Source organism: Chironomus tepperi, unplaced genomic scaffold (genome assembly GCF_022539635.2).
Source record: "Chironomus tepperi strain 1889 unplaced genomic scaffold, CSIRO-AGI_Ctep_v1 contig_7, whole genome shotgun sequence".
NCBI lineage: Eukaryota > Metazoa > Arthropoda > Insecta > Diptera > Chironomidae > Chironomus > Chironomus tepperi.
The window spans coordinates 717,387-741,450 of record NW_027226129.1 but is presented as its reverse complement, the minus strand read 5'-3'; the positions used below and the strand labels follow the sequence as shown (position 1 = coordinate 741,450).

Below are 24,064 nucleotides of genomic sequence, written 5' to 3'. Positions count from 1 at the left end.
AAATTTTCCCGATTTTTTTGGACTTCCCAATTAATTTTTTGAGGTTTTAAAACTCAAATGGCTTTTTTATTTAGGTTTATTTGAAAATTTAGTTGATTTTTTGAATTGTTCCCGATTTTTGTGACCTTTCTTGATATTTCAATATTTTTTCCTTATTTTTACGGACTTACCCAGTAATTATTTTAGACGTTGTGTATCTTTAACTGCTTTTAAGTTGCTGTTTATTTTGAATTTTTGTTCCCGATTTTTACGGCCTTTCCTTTTTCTTTTTTCAGTTCTTGTTCTTTGATTTTTTTTCACAATTATTTCCCGATTTTTACGGCCTTTCCCGATTTTCCAGTTCTTGTCCTTTGATTTTTTCACAATTTTTCCCGATTTTCACGGCCTTTCTACTCAATTTCTACGTTTCTCAATCTTTACCGGCTTTTTAAAATTCAAATTTCACAAACATTATTCAAGGTTGCACTTAATGATTAATTTAGCACTTAATAGCTCGGTTCCTTTGTATATATGCTTTAATTTGATGAAAAATTACACAAATATGTTTTGAAAAATAAAAAAAACTTGCACATTTATTTAGACACGCACACATACATACACATATATATGAGATGATGATTAATGTAAGTAATAATAAGAATAAATGATAGCTTGAGTATGTAGGCTATATAGCTTATATATATGTAGACACTAACATTCACTTTAATTTAATTAAATAAATTTTTTTTTTTTATTGATAAGACGCGCTCAAAGCGCTGCTCAGTGTCGTGGGACTGAATCCCATTGTTCATCAATTTCCTGTTTCACTTTATTTACTCAAAATTTCTGTTTCTTATCAGTTCAGAATCCAAATACACTTCCTTTAGGGATACCAATACATTGACATGATATTATCATCAAGTGCATGTTGCATGCATGGTTGAATGACATCAAGTTGTTGTTGTTGTTGTTGTTGTTTCCATTTTTATGAAAAAAAAGAGAAAATTTAAATTAATTTTGATTATTTCCTTTAATTTTGGATGTGGAATGAGTCAGCAGACCCTCCAATTCTCAGAGGGGGTCCCGTACCCCCTATACCCCTTCCCTGGTATGTAGCTTTGGTTCTGGACGATCAAATCTGCTGTTGGGCTGACAGTAAGTCAGCTTAGTCACACACAATTATTGTGAATTTTGCATATTGTTTTGTATTATATATTTCTAAGAATTGAACATCTGCATCGAATGATTAAGATGACAAATTGGCATGATTGAGTGGCTGAATGGCAAATGTGCGGCAAAAGAAATTCTGATAAATTTAATTTGGATTTTGTAAGAATTTTTGATATTTTGTTTGAGTTTTTGGAAAAGTAAGCAACTACTTGACTTAGATTGAGCACCAACTTGACCAAAACTGAGCAACAACTTGGCTAAAACTGAGCAACAATTTGAATTAGATTGAGCAACTACTTGACCAAAATTAAGCAAAAACTTGACCAAAACTGAGCAACTTGAGATAAATTGAGCAGCAACTTGACTTAAATTAAGCAACAGCTTGATTCAGATTAAGAAACAACTTGACTTAAATTGAGCAATTACTTGACTTAGATTGAGCATAAACTTGAAAAAACTTGACCGATCGAAACAGAGCAACAACTTGACTGAAATTTATTGAAATTTCACAACAATCAACAACTTGACTAAAATCGATGATCAACTTGACTCAAACTGACCATCAAGTAAAATGAAAATTGATCATCAACTTGAATTAATTTGATTTACAAATTGACCAACACTGAGCAACAACTTGACTGGAATTTGAGCAACTACTTGACTGCAAACTGAGCAACAACTTGACTGTAAACTGAGCAATTACTTGACCAAAACTGAGCAACTTCTCGATTAAAACTTACCATCAACCTGACTTCAAACTGAGCAATTTGAAACTCAGCAACTTGACTGAAATTGATGATCAACATGACCAAAACTGAACAACAACTTGAACAAAACTGACGATCAACTTGATGAAAAATTTCGATCAAATTGATTGCAAATTGATCATCAACTTCACTGAAACTAAGCAACAATTAGACAAAAACTGAGCAACTACTTGACAAAAACTGAGCAACAACTTGACTGAAACTGAGCAATAACTTGACTGCAACTTGATCATCAACTTGAATTAAATTAAATTAAACAAATTGATTCAGATTGAAAAACAAGTTGTCTAAAACTGAGCAATTACTTGACTGAAAACTGAGCATGAACCTGACTGCAAACTAAGCATCATCTTGACTGCAAACTGAGCAACAATTTGACCAAAACTGAGCATCAACTTGATTGCAAACTGAGCAACAATCTTAAAAAACTCACATTCCAATAAAATTTCCAATCCAAATTCCATCACAACCCCATCACATAACATTCAAAGCACCTCTCACAAAAAGAAACCACTCAATATCCATTCACATTTAAAAAAGTTGACTAAATCATCTAAAAATATAATTTTTTTAATGGAATTAACACAACAACTCTAATTCCTTTTGTCATTTAAATCTCGTTGTTGTGCATCACACAAAAACCAAAAATTTTTCTGCTTCTATTATTATCGACTTAGTCATAAGTTTTTGTTGTTGTTTTTATGCATAACTGTGTGACTCAAATACGTCAAATGTGCCTCAATTGTTGTCGACACTCATTATCAATTTAAATTATTTATTTTGTTGTTGTTGTAATTATTATGGAAATTGAGACTATCGAGAAATTGCTGTTTTTTCATTGGAATTGAGACGATAATTAAAAATATGTTCATGATTATGATTGTTGATGCTATTTTTTGAAATGCAAATGGTTTTTATATGTGAAATATTTTCAATTAGCGTTGTTGAGGCTCAGTTTTCAGGAAAAGCTTCATTTATGGAAAATTAAAGGGAAAAAATCAATTAAAAATGAGACTTTTTAAAAATTAATTTGAAAACTGAGCAACACTTGATCAAAACTGAGCAACACTTGATGGAAACTGAGCAACACTTGATAAAATTGAGCAACACTTGATCAAAACTTGATAAAATTGAGCAACACTTGATCAAAACTTGATAAAATTGAGCAAAACTTGATCAAAATTGAGCAACTTTGAGGAACACTTGATCAAAATTGAGCAGCACTTGATCAAAATTGAGCAACACTTGATTAAAACTGGGCAAATCTTGATGAAATTTGAGAAAAGTTGACCAAATTTTTGTTTAGCAAAATTTAGCAAAATTTGACTGAATTAAGCAACTGTGAGCAACACTTGAATGAAACTATGAAACTTTTGAGCAAAACTGAGCAAAAGTGAGAAAAATTTCATTAAAAGAGAGCAAAAATTTAATGAAAATGAACAAAAACTGATCAAAATTGATACTAGCTGAGCAACACTTGACTAAAACTGAGCAACACTTGATCAAAACTGAGCAACACTTGACTACAACTGAGCAACACTTGATCAAAACTGAGCAAAATCTCAAAATCATTCAAAAACTTGACTAAATTCAGCAACAGCAATCAATGCCTTTAGCTTCGATCCCAAACAATAAATTACAAATTCAAAAGTCTGCTCATAAATTTCAAAACAGATAAAAATGACCATCCTTGACCTCCCAATCCATCCATTCATCAATCCCATCTCATCATTCATCTTTTTTTCCATCTGAAGAATTTTCTCGTCTTTCCCCAAAAGCAGCACAAAAACGTCCTCACAAGCTTATCATTCATGCCCCAAAAAACTTTATTTTTATTGATGATTGCCAATCAACTTTCATGAAGAAAAAAAACTTTTTAATTCTTCCAAGAAGAGTTCCTCATTGGCCCTAAAACACAAAGAAGGAAAAACTTTAAAATTAAAGCTCAATTTTCCTTCCGGGACACAAACAACTTTTGTGCATTTTTTGTTCCTTTATTTCCATCTTTACCCTCATCAAACCTTCAATAACTTTCCTTTTGGCTCTCTCAATAATCAGAAATATTCAGTCAATGACGTCTAGGATGCGACGAAGATGTTTTCATCCCGCTTCAATCGATTATCAAGACAAATGACTCAAATTATTTTCAATTTCGAATGAGGAATGAGTTATTTGCTTGGGTTGTGGATGGTGGAAGATGGAACTGAGTTTTGTGGATGTGGAGGGGATGGATGATGGATTTTTGTACTGTTTTGAGTCATTTGTTGCTCAGTTTAAGTCAAGTGTTGCTCAGTTTGAGTCAAGTGTTGCTCAGTTTTTGTCAAGTTTTGCTCAGTTTTGACAAAAGTGTGCTCAGTTCTAATCAAGCGTTTCTGAGTTTTGTCAAGCTTTTTTCAACTCTAGTCAAGTTTTGCCCAGTTTTGTGCAGTATTGAGTCAAGTGTTGCTCAAATTAAGTCAAGTATTGCTCATTTAATGTTAAGTATTGCTCAGTTTGTGTCAAAAATTACTCAATTTAAATCAAATATTAGAAATTTTGAGTCAAGTCAAAGTCAGGACTTGCTCAGTTTGTATCAAGTGTTGCTCAGTTTTAGTCAAGTGTTGCTCAGTTTTGATCAAGTATTTCTCAAATTTTAAATATCATTAATGTAGTAAATCGATAAGATTCTCCCAAAATCTTCTCAAAAACTCATCCCTCAAGTAGAAAAATAAAAGAAAAAAATCCAAACTCAGCACATTCCTCAATCGATTCATTTCCATAAGCATCCCAATGGTTAAAGAATTTTTTCCTTTAACATCCAATTCACCAGATGGGGATGCGCATTTGATAGTCCATAATCAAAAGCAGAAGCAGTCGAGTTAATGGAAAGTTTTTTTTGTTTATGCTGAAAAAAAGTTTTTTTTTTTCTTTTTTCTTGATTTGATGCGATTAATGAAAATTTATGAATATTTTATTTCTTAGAAAAGAAGATGGGAAATGAGAGGGTTGGGAATGAATTTTGGATGTGGAGATTGTTGAAAATTTGCTGATGGCTTAAGGCAACATTGAGTAATGAGTGCTGAATTTTGGTATTTTTAAAGGAGTTTTTGTGATGATTTTGGGGATGGAATTTGAGGAATTTCGGGTAAAAATGGGAATTTTGAGGTTATGTTATGAATTTTTTTGAGGTAATGCTTATAAAATTTGAGGTTAAATTCCTACTTTGAGGTTAAAATTCTAAATATTTGAGGTTATAATTTCAATTTTTGAGGCTATATTGAGTATTTGACTTATTTTGAGCAAAACTTGACTCAAATTGTCTCAAATTCGACATTAAATTACCAATATTTAGCTTCAACTGAGCAACACATGACTCAAAACTGAGCAAAACTGGGCAAAACTTGATAAAAAATGAGCAAATTTGATCAAAACTGAGCAAAATTTTATCAAAAGTGAGAAAAAGTTGACTTAAACTGAGCAACACTTGACTTAAATTGAGCAACACTTGACTTAAACTGAGCAACACTTGACTTAAATTGAGCAACATTTTATTTTATTCGGTTTTAAGATTGAAATTGAGTTGCAATTTATTAAAAATCCTTCCTGTAGGCTCCACGAAACCCCATCCGGATAGGGTTTCTGACAGCGGTTAACCGTTAACAGCATAACAGCGGTTTTTTACCTGAAAATGCGGTTAACGCAAAACAGCGGTTATAGAAAATTAACCGCTGTTAACAGCATTTTTATCTGTAAAGGCTTTAAATATGAAAATTTTAACGAAAATTTTGAATTTAATTAAAAAAAATTTAATTTCTTTCATAAATCTCTCCTTTTTTGTAAGAAAATGTGAGTTTTGGATAAAAGTTTTATGTTAGAATTCCTTTGAAAAACTTGAAAGATTTTGGGAATTTTTTTTTCAAAATCTCGCCATTGTCGTGGAGTTAAGGGCAATTTCCGTCTTGCTTGCCTTTAAAAAATCAGGAAAATTTCGGTCCAAATTTCTGCGAAGAGAGTGTTCTTAACTTTCGCAAACTTTTGTGCAAAAAAACAGCATTGCTTTCAAATATATTACAAACGCCTTAATGTTTATGAATTTTCAATATAAAAAAAAATTTTGGAGTTCATCAATCATTAAAAATTATTCTTTTTCTTTGATTTTGATAAATATCTTTACTTTTGTAGGTTTACGTAACCTAATTCAACCATATGAGCCAAATAAAAATAAAATATATCAATAAAAAGCTCATTAACATAGTAAAATTGTGATATTTTTAAAAATTCTTAATAACCGCTGTTAACCGCTTTAACAGCTGTTTTGAGTTTTTTCATAACAGCATAACAGCGGTTATGAAAAAACGCGGTTAATCAGAAACCCTACATCCGGATTTAAATCTCCTCCAATTTTATTCCAAAAATTAACAAAATCCAAAACATTAAAAAACATTCAAAAATTCCATAAAAAAATTAACCAAAAAAATGTCACTCAAGAGAAAGTCGAGAAAACCACACAAAACAAAGCATTTGTCTTGTAATTTCATGACAATAACTCGTGCACTTGCTGCCTTTTTATTCTTGTTATTTTTTTATGTTTACGAGAAATCATTTAAAAAGCATTTTCGAGGAATTAACATTTTTTATGCTTTATTTTTTTAAGGTTTTTTTGTCATCTAAAAGGTCGGTGATCTTATGTGGAGAGTTTGAAGCTTGTTGGGAGGCAATTATTGGGTTTAGTAGAGTTAGATGGGATGCATTTTGTAGCAATTTAGGCTCTAAGTCGGAGCATGGTTCCAGTAAGTAAGTAACCGACTTGTTTGACTCGATGAATCCGGTCCTGAAATTGACTTTTATGAATTTTGATCATTTTTGACAATTTTTGTCAATTTTTAACAATTTTTGATCATTTTCTTCAATTTCACTTCCTTACATTCAGCCCAACCCTTCAAAACCTTCATCCAATCCACAAATCCACCTCCATTCCCAACAACCCCATCCCATCTCCCCTCCAACTCCCCCCAAAAAGCCTCTCCATTATTCCCCCATTAATAATTTATTATCACTTAAATTATGACCCAATTAAGAAGGCACAAAAGCCATTCAAACAAATTTTTCAAAAAAGCCCCAAACTAGGAAGATAAAAAAAATTATTTGTTCCTTTATGTCAGCCATTCATTCTCACAACAAATAATTTTTTATGACTTTTTTTTTTTTTTTTTGATAAAAATTTTCGGTCATTTTTTGACATATTTTTGTTAGTGTGTGAATCCATTGAGTGCTGTTGACTGATAATGATTGACGTGAGGTAGCTGATGTGGTTGGACGATAAAGTCAGTTGATTTTTTTGTTTGTGGGTTTTTAGAGATTGATGGAAGTGAATGTGGATGGTAAAAGTTGATGAATTATTGATTTTGTTGAAGGAAGGGTTTTGGGGGGATGGAGGGGATATTTTGAGAATTTTTTGAAATTTGGGTCATTGGATGAGGTAGGATCTGTCAATTTGATGCAATTAGCAACAGTTAATGCTGTCAAGATTATTAATTAAGCCAAGTTTAATCGGTAAAATAACGAAAAAGTACAAAAATTCGAGTTGACATCCAATTAGCCTAAACAGCAGTATAAATCCCCTAAACCTACCCCTACCCTACATCCTTTTGGAGATTCTTCAATTTTCTTGGGTTTTGCACATCAAACATCCACATTTTAGTTAAACAGTTCCTCATTTTTATTCAAAATCCATCAAAACACGTCTATCAACCGTCGTGCGTCTTAACCAACGATGTAAATTTTGTCGAATTTTCTAAAAAAAATCGGTTCCAAAGTACTGTGGATGTGTTTACATTCAGAATTGTCCAAGTCACTTAATCGATGCAAAATTCAGCACTTAGTCAGTTTTATTTTAACATAGGATTTTGATTATTGTGGAGACGTCCAACTTCAATTTTGAGAAGGGTCCGGACTCCAATTAATGTGCTTTGTACTTTAATAGACAAATTGAATGTTTTTAAGTCACCAAAGTGATATCACAATTGACAATACTCCCAGAATTGGACTCTAATAGCCTCTACCTGACTCCAATTAGACTCCAAAAGTCCAATTCTAGCACATTCCAGATTCCAAAGAACTCAAAATTCCGTTGAATTTGAATCTCATTGGATTCCAACTCCAAAATGGACTCTTGTCAGGTCTGAGTGGTCAGCTCTGAGTGTTTAGGGATTATGGGTAATCCAATGTCACAACAAAGTCTTTTTTTGTACAAAATTTCCAGTTTTTAAGGACAGAAGATCTCAAAATTGTATTAAAAGTTTGCTAACTTCACACAAGTAAATAACAAAAAATGATTAAAAAATGCCCAAAAAATGCTTAAAAACTGCTCAAAAAATTTCATGCTCAAAAATTGCCAATAAATCCTCAAATTTTGACACCAATTTCCCATCCATTTCCATCCAAAAATATAAAAAAATATGGAAAATCCCATAAAAATTTTCATAATTTTCCTCTCATTTCCCATTTGTTATTTCCAAAAAGGATTCAACAGCACCAAGCAGTGCCAATGATGATGATCAGGAAGAAATAAATATAAAAAAAGTACAAAAAAAAAAAAAATGCGACATCAAGGAAGGAAAAAATTACAATCAATCAAACCACACAACGGAGAGGAACTGAGCATTAATATTCTCAAAAAAAAAACAGTCACGCACACAGGCACAAGCCACAAGAAAAAATATTTCACACCTACACCATCAAGGCAGACAGTCAGTGAAGGCAGACAAGTAAAGTAAAAAAAAATGTTGAATTTCGACACTGGAACTGCTTGTCGGTGCTGCTGCTGTCAATGTCTGTGTGTTGCTTATTCGAACGAAGAAACTTTCTATTTGGAATTCTTTTTTTTTGTGTATTTGTTGTTGTTTTTCACTCTTGGCAAATTGAAAATAATGAAAAAAAAATAGAAAATTTATGCTTGGCTTTATTGCAAATTGAAAGCTGAAGTTTTGCTGCTTTTTGGAAGGTTTTTATGGCAAAAAATTGGGGAATTTTGAGTCAATTTTTGGTAATATTTTGGGTGATTTTTGATAATTTTTGAGATTTTTTGAGATTTTAAGACAATTTTTCGACTATTTTTGCAATTTTAGCAAATTTTTGACTTTTGAGTGCTTTAAATGGCATTTAACTCCTGAATGGTAGACCATTGTTGACAACAGCGTAACCTAATCCCCTCTAAACCTAAATTCGTCTCTCGTTTTGGCTTCTTTATCTACCCATGACAGTCTAATCTACTTTATTGAACCTTATCCCAATCTACCCGAGTAGCCAGGACTTTCTTAAGATGCCCAACCTTCAACTACTCCACCTTACCCCCAGGTGTCCCAAAAATAGCATTCCAGAGGGTAATCTACCCTAACAGACAAATACCATGTCTTTTAAGTTCTTGATCTACTTGAACATACTAGATTTTAGCGTTATTCTCAGCTTATGCTGCTCTGGAGAGTACTATATGTGCCTTCTATGGCTATTATGCTTAAGATAGAACAATGGTGGACAACCTGTGTTCCGCGGTGCTCTAGTGTTTAGCTAAAATTTTGCCATTTGGGAATTGCCATGATAATGATCAGGAATGCCGTGTTTGGTTTTTTTTCAAAGCTCCAAAGCAGCTCAGCTTCCTTTCGTGGCCACAAGGTGATTTACGTTTGTCTGCAAAGGTTTTTTTAGAATCAGTAAGTCCTATCGTGGTTGATCATGTCCAATTGTAGAAAATAAATGATTGTCCATCACTGGGATAGAGAATGGCAGTAGCTTGTCTACCTTAAGGGTCAGACACTCCAAAAAATAAAGTATCCCGGAAGATTTTTGGGACGTGATCGGGACGGGACTGTCCCGGGATTTCACGGTCCCGGTCCCGGTATCGAGAAACATAATTAAGAATGTCTTAAAATTGGCCTACCCCGTGTAGAATTTGATCTAAATTCCTCACCAGAACATCAACAAATTTCGTCAAAATTTCATTAAAAATCTTCAGATTTTTTGTTCATCGCTGAATAAATCTCCATAAATAAAAAGCAAATCTGATCCATATCCGATTCAATTGACATAATTCTTAATATTAATTTGACATGATCTGAAGCAATTTATGTCCAATCAAATTTTATTGTTCTTAACTGTGATTAAGTCTTATATCCGATTGGATTCAATTTGATTTAATTTTCATCAAAATTTTTTGAGTTTTATTTAGTTATTATCGTCATTTTTATATTGAGGGAGCTAATCTAGTCAACAAGGAAGTTGGTCTGGAAGTGAACGGAGTAGGAAATGATGAGAAATCGAGTTCCAGGTCAGCATGACTCTGGTTTCTGGTCAGATTCGATGAAATTCAACCTCAAGTCAGATTTATGTCAGTTTGGGATTAGATTTTCGGTCATTTCTACGTCGTGTGCCTTCCTGGTTAGTCTTCATGACTAGAGTTGGCTGGATTGCATTCCTGGGGCTTCTTGACTGCAGTTTGAACTCAAGTGTAGGCGTTTTTTTGAGTCCATGCCTCCCAAAGTCCTCCTAACTCTGTTCATGTCTATTGTTGGATGCACATCAAATTTATCGACCTAATTCAGTCAATAAGCACGCTCATCTTCATGACTAGAGTTGATAGAACTCCAGTGGAGGCATCTTTGTGAACCATTACAGTCCAGACACCCAAAAGGCACAGCAAAGCTTCCAAATATTGCCTCCAAAAATTTCCCCATAATGCACATAAAACTCAATTAATTTACCTCCAAAAAAGCTCATTTAATGCTTCCCAGCAACACAAAACAAGAGAACTAAACTTTATGATTCAGTCCACCCAACATCCCAACATCCAATTCCACTTTAGCCCATATATATAGACTATGTAAATGAAGATATGTGTGAAATTTCATGCGCTTTCAACCGCAATTTATTCCTTTTTAGTGTCACATAAAATAAAATTGTGTTAGACCTGACTTTTCTTTAATTGATTTAGTGCCTTTTTTTTTGTGGTTTAGTGATGAAATATATTGTTGTGAATATATACATGCACGATGAGAAGGAACATAAAAGGTCATTGGATGTACATTAGCGTTGATGTTGTTTGTTTGATGATATCGGACTGGACTGGATGTGAAGGTTGTTGTGGATAATTTTTTAGGCTGTTGATGGATATTTGTTGGTATTTTGAGAGGGAGTTGGGGGTGGATTTATGAAAAATTGATGAGCGTCGATTAGCAGTCGTGGGCAGAGTTGGGAGGAATTTGAGGACAATGAAAAGTCTTCAAAGGTGCCTTCAGTGGGGTTCAAACAGCACTAGTCATGAAGATAAGCTTGCTTATTGGCTAAATTAGTTGAATAAAATTGATGAATATCGAACAGAAGACATAAAGAGAGTTAGGAGGACTTTGGAAGACCGGGACTCAAAAAGACGCCTGCATTTGTTTCTATACTACAGTCAATGAGCCCCCGGAATGCAGTCCAGCCAACTCTAGTCATGAAGACTAACCCGAATTGCACACGACGTAGAAATGACCGAAAATTCGATCCCAGGTCGACTTAACTCTAGCTTGAGGTCGGATTTCATCGAATTTGACCAGAAACCAGGAGTAATTATGGCTTGTAGCTGGATTTTTAGCCTTTTTTATATCGTGTGATTTTAGGACAAGATCCTTGTTGGTTGGATTAGCTGAGTGTACATTGAACAGCAGACATTAACAGAATTGACGAACAAATCTTCAATTTTTGTGAGTTTTTTGCGATTTCTTGAATTATTTGCGGTTTTGATGAGATTTTATAGAGTCTAAAGCCAATTATGCGTAATATTTTGAAGGAAATAGTAAAGTTGCTTCAAAATATGCTGCACATTTAGTCATTATGGATATGTTGAGTCAGATTTAATGCAAGTACTCAAACTCGACTCAGATTTTGTATGAAAAAGTTGAAATTTAATGAAAATTGTCAACAAAATTCCTTAAATCCCCACAACACCCCCGTCCCTGGATGTCAGGCAAGCAACCAAAAAATAATTCAATTATCATCATCAAAAATGGTCAATTTATCGACGGAACAACAACAAAAAATTTCCATAAAATACCCAACAGTAAATTTCAGGCTTGATAAAAATGTTGTTCCTTAATTTCCTCCAACCATCTGTGTCTTATTTGATTCTCGTATGAACACACCGAAATTCAATTTCAGGTAATTTAATATTGAGGCACAAAAAAATAAAAAAATTTTGGCACATCCTTAAAATAATTTTTTACATGGCGTCAATTAAATGAACTTAAATTAATTATTTTTGGGTTCCAATTCCTCAAAAAATTGTCAAGCTTAATTTTTGTGGATCTATGTCTTGATAGTTTCACATGAAAATGCCCTCGAGGATAATTTGAACATGATTAAGCAATAAATATCCTCAAAACTTTTTAAAGTTTCGGAGATTGTTTTTGTCAATTTGAAGATAGAGCATGTGCTGCTTGTTGGATGGAAATGGAAGTTGCTTGGCAGTTTTTTTGTAACAGAGAATTTTGTTTGTTGTCAGATTAATCAGCAGTAATTAATGTTTAGAAAACTAGTCGTTGTTTGTTATTGGATTAGAAGGTAGGAAAAGGTTTTGATGATTTTTGAAGGTTGGGGATGGGTTGGAGTGACTAGATTGGAGGGAAATTGTTGACTATTTGTTGATTGGAGTTGGAAGGGTATTGTTGACTAGATACTAAGCTTGGAGAGCCAATAGCGCAGAAATCCGGGTTCAGGAAAGCGCGTTGCGTGCCTCAAACTAGATTCTATCATATTCAACCTCAAACCACAGTCAAATCGACCTAAAGCCTTATTTTCAGCGAAATTCTAAGCCATATGTTCTAAGTCAGTTGATTCTAATCAACAAGCAGCTTACTCTGAAAGCATACGACATATAAATTCGAGTCCAGGATGGCTCAACTCTAGCTTCAGATCAGATTTGATGACATCCGACCTCAGGACAGAGTTAAATCCACTTATGACCAGATTCAGCACTTTCTACGTCATGTGCCTTTTGGGGAAGCTTTAATGTCTACAAATCTAAGGTTATCATCATAATCTTATGACTGAGGGTCTGTTCATTCACTAAGCACGAAACTAATTGGCATTTTGACTCTTCTCAGCCTCACATAACGAAATCTTAAGCTTGAGGAGAATGTCGACTCGGATTTTTCATGGAACAGTTGAATCGACTTCATGCAAGACGACTTCGAGCTCAGTTTCGACACTGTGACCGAGATTACCCGGGTAGTCTTTTGGTATTGGCAATTTTCAGGCTGAAGCCGACGATAGAACCAGTTTTAGGTGATATCTGAGGGAGGCAATGGATCACAGTTGATCTGTACGGCCATCCAAGTAAGTAAGTCAGTAAGTACTGGTCTCGGTCTCGAGAATTCGTCAAAAACCGAGTCTTCAACAAACCTTCCCTAAAAGCGCTCCCTATCACCCAAACATCCCCCAATTCCCCCTCCAAAACTCAACATCATTCACCCAAGAATTTCATAGGAACTCCGATAAGAATATTTACATATTATTAATGCACTTTACAATTCCAAATCAAAACTGAACAGAACAGACATAACTGTTTAATATAATTCAATGTTGACTGTTTATGAATTAGAGTCAATATTGAGTATAACAAGTGTGAACTTTGTGCTATTTATGTACTTGAAAAAATATATAAAAATGATTATCAGCTGCAAGCAGATATAAAGTGAAGTAATATGTGATTATCAGCGATATATGAGCTGTAATGTGTGTAGACGAGGAGCTTATGGAATGTGGGTTTTAGTATAGATGAGGGTGGGAAGGACTGGATGGATTTTGGACTTGAAAAATGCCTATGAATGGTCTGTTAGAGGAGTCCTGTCAATCTTGTCAAAGATGGTCTTAAATCTACAAATATTATGAATAAAGATTAATAATTATTGCGAAAAGCACAAGCTGCTCAACGGATACAAAATCTAACACCAGGCAAGCGATTTAAATCTAATCCAGCACAAAGTCAGATTCATGCAGGTCTGGAGCAGAATTTATTGGTTTATTAACTAATGTGTTGCAGCTAATTCAGGCGCTGTAGTTTTAGGAACAAATCAAGCTATTTTTCATAAAATTTATAACACTTAATAGCTGTTGGTTCGGATTGATTAAGGATTCATTAATCTAGGAGACAAAAAGCGTGATCTCAAAAGCAGAGTATGCAACTCTAATCTAGTATATTTATATTCATTATTAGAACGTCGGCTCGATTTTGACTTTTATTTTGTATGAATAAGTCTCGAAATTTATCGAAACAGTAACTCCTGGAATCCATGATAATCATGATTCCATATAAAATCCCAATTGACTGTAAGCTTTGTCTAGACGAAGAAGTCATATTGAGCTGACTAAACTTAAAAAATTATTTTAATTGTTGCCAGCAAGCTCATACAAGGATAGAGGACTCATCAACATGTTTCATGTATATACTAGGCACATTGACACTTGTTGAAGGGTTTATTCGATTATTTTCCTAAAAAAAGACCAAATTTCTTAGTGTCAACAAATCTCAAGACTAAAAAGTCTTGATATCGGTCTCAAGACGGATATTCAAGGTGTAGAATGCAACCATATAAGAACTGGAAGAACCCAAAAGATACTGTTTCGGTCTAAGTCTGAGAAACTGATATAGTCAAGTTAAACTTAAAATTTTGTAAAATTGGTCCAAAAATTAGCTTAAATTTCCTCAAATTTAACTAAATTTACACAATTTAATGCTCAAAACCCGCGGTAGGCCGAAAAACTGAAGGAATGAAGCTGTCGATAGAAATAACGTTATACTTGGAATTGATAATTGGCTGACGGTGGCCAGCAATAGGGCCAGCTCCAGGCGACGACTGAGGGAGGCCATGAATCACACTTGAATTAAGTAAGTAGTCCTCAAAACAGAGTTAACAGGATTCTAATTCGAAGTTGGACTAAAATGGAGTCTTGACTCAACTGAAGTTATATTTTGGAGTTTAATAGAGTTTAACTCCTGGATTCCTTATAGTTTTGCCTCAAAATAATCAAAATTTGCCATAAAAAGCATCAAATTTTTATAAAATCAGCCAAACAAACAAAACAACTCAAAACTCCCCAAAAACCCAACAAAAAATTACAAAAAAAAAATTCCAAAATATTTTCATCCATCAGTCCATGTCAGTTGAATTGAACAAAAATTTTACAGTCATTTTTTTATGTGTACATTTCCAATGGAAATATCTAAATAAAATTTCATAATAATTTTTCTATATCCAATTTAACAATATCTTCAATGCCCACCATTTTCTATGGCTAAATCTAAATTGAATCGGAATTAAACAATTCCTGCTAATTTTTCATGACTGTCGATTGAGGGTAGGACTGAAAAAATCCATAATCAGCCAATCTACGCAACAGAATGACTCAATCTAGCTCCGTACGTAAAAAAACCAATTTTTTATCACAAAAAAAGCAGGAATTAATTACAAAAACATTCATGATTCACTTCGAGTCCATTTTTTTTGCATAAATTGAAAAAAAAAATTTAAAAATTTTAAATTTCGAACAGAACTTCAAGTCACGACCATCGCCGCTAGTTCCAATTCCAAAAATAATTGTTGAACTTCCTTATTTATGTTTTTTTTACTTGAAATTTTTGAGTTTGTTTTAATAAAAAGAAATATCATATCACACATAGTCAGTTCCACCAACACCTTTATTCCATACATTTGCAGTCACTGTTTGACACAAATACAGTCACACCGAGCCAGCCACAGTACAACAAACATTCATGCATCGGTGAAAAAAAAAGTCTCAAAAAATTTTCAATTTTTTTTTGCACATTTTTGAGATTTTTTGAATTTTGGATGAGCTGGTTGATGGATGTGGCTGATGATCAGCTAGTCGGTGGAGATTCTTAGGGAAATATTGCAATTTTGAGTCTAGATTTGAAATTGTCGCAGAACCAAAGCTGAAATTTTGTGCAAAAATTTTTCAAAAACTTACAAAAATTTTTTTAAACTTTTTTTTTTAATCCACAACTGTTGGAACTGCCTTTAAATTCTCACAAAAATATTCACAAATTTTTTAATTCCACAAAAAATATAAAAATTTTTTTTTTCTTATTTTTTTTTCACTTTTTTTTTAAATTTTCAATTTTTTAATAAAATTTCACCTAAACTACACGATTCCGACTTAATCGACAAGCTTGACTCGCGTTCTTGACTATTTTCAGCTATTTTTTGTCACTTTTTAACACTTTTTTGATAATTAAAATGCTGAAAATTTTTTCGAGTCTTTTTTTTTGCTGCTCTCGCCCCGAAAAAAAATTTTTTTTTTTATTTTATTCTTTTTTTTCCTTCTTGTCGTCTTGTATGTTTCTTGTGTACTTATTACTGCATTTCGAACATGATTTTCATTTGAAGGTGGTGGTGTCGACGGTGGTTGTCGAGTGTCGAATTGTCAGTGTTTAATTTGGATGTGGGCATTTTGAATATTGGGGGATGTACGTTAGAAACTTTTTGATGGATTTTTTGGAATTTTAAGGAATTCTACCTGATTTTTGAGGATTTATAGCTTGATATAGCTTAAGGAAGCCGAATTCTGACTCATAAGCTAACAAAATGACCTAATATCTCTTAATACACCGCTGGTGTCCAAGATATATGCCAAAATAAAGTGCATTAAAGTATAGAGTACAAGACTATCCAAAACACCTCGTTTGAAGGTTGTCAGCTCCACAATCAGACTGTAGATGGTGATCATTACCAAATCGACCATTTCCGATATCAATTTGTATAAAACAGCAAGATTTGGCGCTAAGTACTGCTTACTCTCACTGAAATGTCAGTAATAAATCGTATTATTTAACCTGCATTAATATGATTAATTATTACTCGAATTCAGCTTTAACATTCAAGCATATGGTCATTGAGGATCTTAGGGTACCAATGAGCATGCTTATATGTTTATATATGAGGGTGTCACATAGACAAAGCACTTGAATTTCAACTAACAGCGATACCGTTATTAAACGATAGGTTACAGCTATATACTTAATTCAACAGATATCAAATTGATATATTACTTAAATAATGAGTTGTTTGAATTAAATGAAAGATTTTCTGCTTTTTTCCAACTCTGTTTAGTTGCATGGTCCAAGGAATACCAATGTAATCTATCAAATTACAATTTTTGGTTCGCAAATACACAAATCGAGTTGATTTGACTGGAAACAGCAAAAAAATCACTCAAATTCAACTAGATTTTTGCGAAAAAGCCAGCTTTCCGCATCATTGAGGTATCACAGTTGATCTGCACGACCAGCAGAGTAAGTAAGTAAAAAACGCAAATTGTTAGAGTCGGTTAGGGTCATCACAATAATGGCATACCAAAGACAAAGACAACTCAGGTAACCAATGATCATCCATATTATAAACACCCAATTCCTTTGCTGATACAAGAACGGAAGCCATGTGAAGCCAAAAATTGAAGGGTAACAGGGGTAATGTGGGTGTAATGTGATGCCACATGAAGCTATGTGAAGCTGAAAATTCTGAAGATGGGGCGCCACGGACGCTCCCGATACTCTAGTAAAATTATAAAGAAAGCGAGAAAAAAGTCCATAAGTTTGTTACAAATTTTGCTATCCCTAACCTAGTTTTTAAGATATTGAACCCAAATCTTGTAGGATCTAGACACCCAAAACTGAAATTTAAATTGAAATTATTTTAAAAATAATTAAAAAAATTCAAAAATATCTTCAAAATATATTTATTTTCCATTTTAAAAATCTAATACAAAAGGCACTAAAATTTCAATGAATTAAGGAACACAGCCACTAATCCAACAATCCTTCAAACTCTTCCTCAGCTTTCCTAATCAAATCTTCCTTCTTCTGATAAGCTTCAATAATTTTCCCAACTTTTTCAGTATCTGCTGCCCATTCATCCCTAAATTGAACTTTTGGATATTTCCTCTTAATCACATCAAATGCTTTTGCCTTCAACACATCATGCTCATACTTGTTGACTATTTTCAAAATATCCAATGCATTTCCAGCATTAATTCGGTCACTTAAATGCTTAGCTGCAAAATCCTTCAAATTGTCAAGCTTCAACTTCCCAGCAGCAGCAAAAAGATGCAAAAAGTTCATCCCATCGACACCTGGAAGTTCATCAGTGTAGAGAAATTTTAAAATAACCTCAAAAATGTCCACTGGAATGTCAATTAAATTAAGGTTCTCAACTTCAGGGTTGTTTTTCAGCAATTCAGCCAGAGTTGGACTTCGTGCTGCAAGCAGGAACTTGTGGACGGGGAATTTATGGTCATCAATTTGGATGCTAAAGTCCTTGGTCGTGGCATCTTGGATATAAGCCTCAATATCAGCATGAATGCATTTTTGATATTTTGAGGTTATGTACAAATTTTTTTCTTTTTCAAATTTCAGTTCCGTTTTTAAAATTTGAACTTTTTCGATTGACTTTTTGAGGTAGTTCTTGACATGCTCGTCCGTAAGTTGTGTAAATTTATCCATCAGGACATCCTTAAACTCACTCAGCGCTTCCTTATTGTTACAATTGACACTTGATGTATAATTTGGATTATAATCAAAACTTGCGTACTTTAATTTATCCAATTTATCAAGTATTTCAGGCTCAATGATGATTAATCTATTGTCATCGAAGTAGACTTCCTCTAAATTCTCAAAATCCTCAAACAAGTCACCCGGCAGGAACTCAATTGTATTATTTGAAAAGTCAATTTTTTTCAGCATTTTATATTCGGTCATGTCCTCATGCTTGACATGCTTTAAGCCTGAACATGATATTATTAAGGTATGAAAATTTGGAAATATTCTGACAAGTCCTTGCGGTACTTTTGTGATTGTACAATGCTCAAAATTAATTTCCATAACATCAGCATTTGACTTTCCAGCGTCGTGCTTTGTTTCGAACTCTAATGGCTCATTTTCGTCGATTACGACATTTTGGATCTTACAGGTGTATGATATGTCGGAGAATGTATCTCGACCGAATTGACAGTTGATCTTCATTGGTGTGGGTGTGATCTGTAAAAAGGAATGTGATATTTAATTGATATATTAAGGATTACTAAGGTTTTCACTAAATTCCCTAACAGACAAAGAGGCCGCCTTTAGATGGCGTGCAGGTATTTCTGTTATGGATCTTGAAACTTCAGAAGTCCCAGCATTTGGAATTTGGGTTTAATCCCTAGATTGAATTATGTTAAAAGCAGAGTTGGCAGGACTTTAAAGTGGAGTCCGGACTTTGAAAGTCCGGACTTTTGGGACTTTTGGAATCCGGACATCCAAAGTCCTGACAACTCTGGTCTAGCAAGCTGCAAACCTTAATCTCAAAGCTAAGAAATTCAATTGTTTTTTTTAGATGGCAAAAGAGCAAGAGGACGGCCAAGGAATAAAAAAAGGAAGCTGGTTGATAAAAACAATGTGGCACTTGGTATTAACGGTCGATAAAGGGCAGCATGTGTAGCTTAGGCAGTTGATTGAGGCGTAGGCAAATAGCTTGTTCAAGCATATATTATTGCAAAATAGCATGTCGAATTATATGGAAGAAAGACGGTATCGTGTGCTACATAGCCAGCTCCATGTACAGCGATACAGCCAGCAACAGAGCCAGTCTTAGACATCAACTGAGAGAGGCCATGGACCAGCAAAGGATCCAATTAATTCCCTCATAAAATATAACAAAATTAATCAAAATTATTCAATAAATTTACCTTAAAAATCCCTCAAAAAATTGAATAATTTCCTTGTTTTTATCAAAATTGTCAGTCAATTCCTTAACTGCCTTCACAAAACTCCAAACGTGTTCAATTTGAACTTGTCACTTTCGTCTTCTGTGACTTACTAACTCAGTCGGTGTAAATTTCAATGAATTTCATCACATTTGATGATTCATAAATGGAATTAACTTCAAGTTTTTGTTGATTTTTTAGGAATTGTTCACTGATTTTGGTGGAGAATGTTGGAAAATTGTAGGATATTTAAGGATATTTTAGGATAGTCAGGAACTGTGCCTTAAAATGTCATAAAATCGTAGAAATTCTCAAAAAAATTCACAAAAAAAAAAATCCAAAAAAAAAATTGTAAATTCAAAACAAAAACAACCGTTAAGCTTCACATGTCGACCGTCCAGATGTCGCTCATGTCCACACTTCCCGTCGACATCCAAAAAGTATATTGGATATAAAAAAAAACAATCAGCAGCAGTAGTACATGTAAAAGAAGAAGTGAATGAAGAAATTAGGAACAAAATACTCAAAAAAAAAAAAAAAAATTTGAGATTAAAAAAGATTTAAAAAAAAAGATGAAATTAAGGACCAGCCAAGTGAGTCACAGCTGGATATGCTGAATATCTTAAATTTGATGACTTTTAAGCACTAAAAATTATGTAAAAAAAAAAAAAAAAATACAAAAAAAAAGTTGCAAAAAAAAATAAAAAAATCAATTTTTTGTGGATATTTAAAGTGTTGGATATACCCGACTGTATGCTGGATGGTACCCAAAAGTATGGTCAACTAAACCTGTAAGTCTAAAAAACCTAATTTTTCTTAAAAATTCTCAATTTTTGCAATATTTTTTTTTTGCAATTATTTCCATCTTCGTCACCGTCCATCCATTGATGGCTGTTCCTCACATACAGCCACAGATATCAAAAAAAAATCTCATTGTTGTTGTTGTCAGACATTCCAGAAGGTCATTAAGGTAGACACAAATAAGTTGCATCAAAAAATTGAGTTTATGTTTTGCCTTGACGTGATTGTTATGACTACATAAAGCAGCATAAAGTCAGTCGAGAGAAAAAAGTCCAATTTTTTGTGCTGCATTTGCGACTCAATTTGTCTACTTCTTGCTTTTTTTTGTGTGATTTCATCTCAATGTGATTGAGTAATGTGTGATAATTGGATATGGATTTAACTTTGTGAGTGACTGACTTGTTGTGGATGTGATGTGCAGTTTGGGGGGGTCTGTTGAGTCATCTTTGACTCAATCATCAATATTTGTTGACTTTTGGTGTGCATTTGTTATCTTTTTTGGTGATTTTTGATGAAATGCTGATTGTGAGTAGTCAATACTAGTCTGTACTGGTCTATACTAGTCTATACTGGTCTATACTAGACAATGCAACTAGATTTGACAATATAGTGACATACTGTGAGATAAGGATGAGTCAGGGTGACTCTAATCGACCATTTTGAGGTTATATTGAACCTATCCAAGCATTTTAAGGCTGTATTCACTCTAGTCGAGCATTTTAAAGCCAAATTGACTCTAGTCGACCATTATAAAGCTCTATTAACCCTAGTCGAGCGTATTAAAGCTCAATCAACCCTAGTTGACCATTTTAAGGTTAAATTGACTCAAGTCGAGCATTTTTGAGGTTAAATTGACTGAAGTCGAGCGTTTTTGAGGTTAAATTGACTCTGGTCGAGCGTTTTTGAGGTTAAGTTGACTCAAGTCGAGCGTTTTTGAGGTTAAATTGACTCAAGTCGAGCGTTTTTGAGGTTAAATTGACTCTAGTCGAGCGTTTTTGAGGTTAAATTGACTCAAGTCGAGTGTTTTTGAGGTTAAATTGACTCAAGTCGAGCGTTTTGAGGTTAAATTGACTCTAGTCGAGCGTTTTTGAGGTTAAATTGACTCAAGTCGAGCGTTTTGAGGTTAAATTGACTATAATCGAGCGTTTTTGAGGTTAAATTGACTCAAGTCGAGCGTTTTTGTGGTTAAATTGACTCTAGTCGAGCGTTTTTGAGGTTAAATTGACTCAAGTCGAGCGTTTTTGAGGTTAAATTGACTCAAGTCGAGCGTTTTTGAGGTTAAATTGACTTTAATCGAGCATTTTAAGGTTAAATTGACTCAAGTCGAGCGTTTTGAGGTTAAATGACTCAAGTCGAGCGTTTTTGAGGTTAAATTGACTCAAGTCGAGCGTTTTTGAGGTTAAATTGACTCAAGTCGAGCGTTTTGAGGTTATATTGACTCTAGTCGAGCGTTTTTGAGGTTAAATTGACCTAAGTCGAGCGTTTTGAGGTTAAATTGACTCAAGTCGAGCGTTTTTGAGGTTAAATTGACTCAAGTCGAGCGTTTTTGAGGTTAAATTGACTCAAGTCGAGCGTTTTTGAGGTTAAATTGACTCAAGTCGAGCGTTTTTGAGGTTAAATTGACTCTAGTCGAGCGTTTTTGAGGTTAAATTGACTCTAGTCGAGCGTTTTTGAGGTTAAAATGACTCAAGTCGAGCGTTTTGAGGTTAAATTGACTCAAGTCGAGCGTTTTGAGGTTAAATTGACTCAAGTCGAGCGTTTTTGAGGTTAAATTGACTCAAGTCGAGCGGTTTTGAGGTTAAATTGACTCAAGTCGAGCGTTTTTGAGGTTAAGTTGACTCAAGTCGAGCGTTTTGAGGTTAAATTGACTCAAGTCGAGCGTTTTTGAGGTTAGATTGACTATAATCGAGTGTTTTTGAGGTTATATTGACTCAAGTCGAGCGTTTTGAGGTTAAATTGACTCTAGTCGAGCGTTTTTGAGGTTAAGTTGACTCTGGTCGAGCGTTTTAAGGCAATATCGACTCAATTCGAACTTTTAAAGCTCAGTAAGCTTCAAAAAAAGCCATTTTACATGCAAATCTTACGAAAACAATTCAAAATTGCGCTCTCAACACCCACAAAACTGACTGTAAAGTCACTCAACCAACTCGAATTCATGAATGAAAAAATAAAAAAATAAAAAAAAGTTTCTCCACTCATCAACAAACGGCATGGAATGTCTCTCCATCTCACTCACATTTGTTCGCATTTTTATTTATTTTTTTGCTGTTCGTATCGTCGCAGCCCGCAGGCGACAAAAATTGTATGTTATCATATATATTCATAATTATTATAATTATTATCATCATTATTCCTATAATTTTATTACTATTGCACTTACAATAAGCAACACAAAATAACTTAAAAATAATACACGAAAAATCATTGTAATGGAAATTGAGCCATGTGGGATATTTATATTGTAATTAACAACTTTTTTTCTATGTGCTTGTTATTGTGCTGTTTGTTATTGGACGATAAAAATGTTAATTTAAAAATAGTTTAAAAATTGAAAGTGAAAAAGTTGATTTTTTTTTGAATTTTTTTGAGGTTTTTGGTTGAGTAAAATGCAATAAAATTGAGTATTTGGGGGTCGTTCAGGGGTTACGTAACGTACTTGAAGCTAGTCTTGGTCATGCTGCACTGGGTAGCTCTGCCCTGGCTTGGCACTGAGGAAAGTTGCCCTGAGTAACAGTAACGCTGCCCTGGAGTAACACTGCCTTGGGGTAACACTGCCCTGGGGTAACACTGCCTTGGGGTAACACTGCCCTGGGGTAAAATTGCCTTGGGGTAAAATTGACCTGAAGTAACACTGCCATAGGGTAATACTGCCCTGGGGTAACACTGCCCTGGAGTAACGCTGCACTGGGGTAATTCTGCCCTGGGGTAATTTTGCCCTGGAGTAACACTGCCCTGGGGTAACACTGCCCTGGGGTAAAACTGCCCTGAAGTAACACTGCCCTGGGGTAACACTGCCCTGGGGTAACACTGCCCTGGGGTAACACTGCCTTGGGGTAACACTGCCCTGGGGTAACACTGCCCTGGGGTAACACTGCCCTGGGGTAATACTGCCCTGGGGTAACACTGCCCTGGGGTAACACTGCCCTGGGGTAACACTGCCCTGGGGTAATCTAGACGCTTTATTCCTTTGACATTCTGTTCCGCATGGGGAAAAAGTGTCAAAAAGTCAATGTACACGTTGATTCATAGGTGACCCCATGGTCCCATGCTTTAAACCTCAACAAAATCTCCAAAACCCCATTTTAAACAGCGTGACGTAACATCTGAACGTCCCCTCAATAGCTAAATGTCTGAGAACAATTTTTTAACGTCTCTTTTTTTTGTGAGCAAAAAAAGAAGCTAACCGGTTAGATGAGTGAATGATGAAATAAATGGACTAAGTGGCTCTTAAATAAGAATTTTGGATGTACGAAGAATTTCTTGAATTTCCGGTTAAGGTATGTGAATGCTCAGCATTCTTATTAGAATTAATATGTCCAATTTTTTTAAGGGGAAATTTCACATGGCATGTCTGAGAA

At 34.2% G+C, this 24,064-nt stretch overlaps 2 protein-coding genes across 2 annotated transcripts in view; one reads left to right on the top strand and one right to left on the bottom strand.

Annotated features, from left to right (window-relative positions):
• The window catches only part of PlexA (plexin A), an 81,223-nt gene extending 64,940 nt beyond the window's left edge, over positions 1-16,283 (bottom strand). Inside the window, exons 1-2 of the mRNA XM_070635641.1 lie at positions 15,915-16,283; positions 171-860 (exon numbers count right to left, since the gene is read on the bottom strand). The gene's annotated coding sequence lies outside the window, so the exon portion shown is untranslated. The remainder of the gene's footprint in view (positions 1-170; positions 861-15,914) is intronic.
• A 3,847-nt stretch (positions 16,284-20,130) lies between these two features.
• LOC139089398 (beta-1,3-galactosyltransferase 5-like) overlaps positions 20,131-24,064 on the top strand; it is a 31,972-nt gene continuing 28,038 nt past the window's right edge. The window contains exon 1 of the mRNA XM_070638971.1: positions 20,131-20,476. The gene's annotated coding sequence lies outside the window, so the exon portion shown is untranslated. The remainder of the gene's footprint in view (positions 20,477-24,064) is intronic.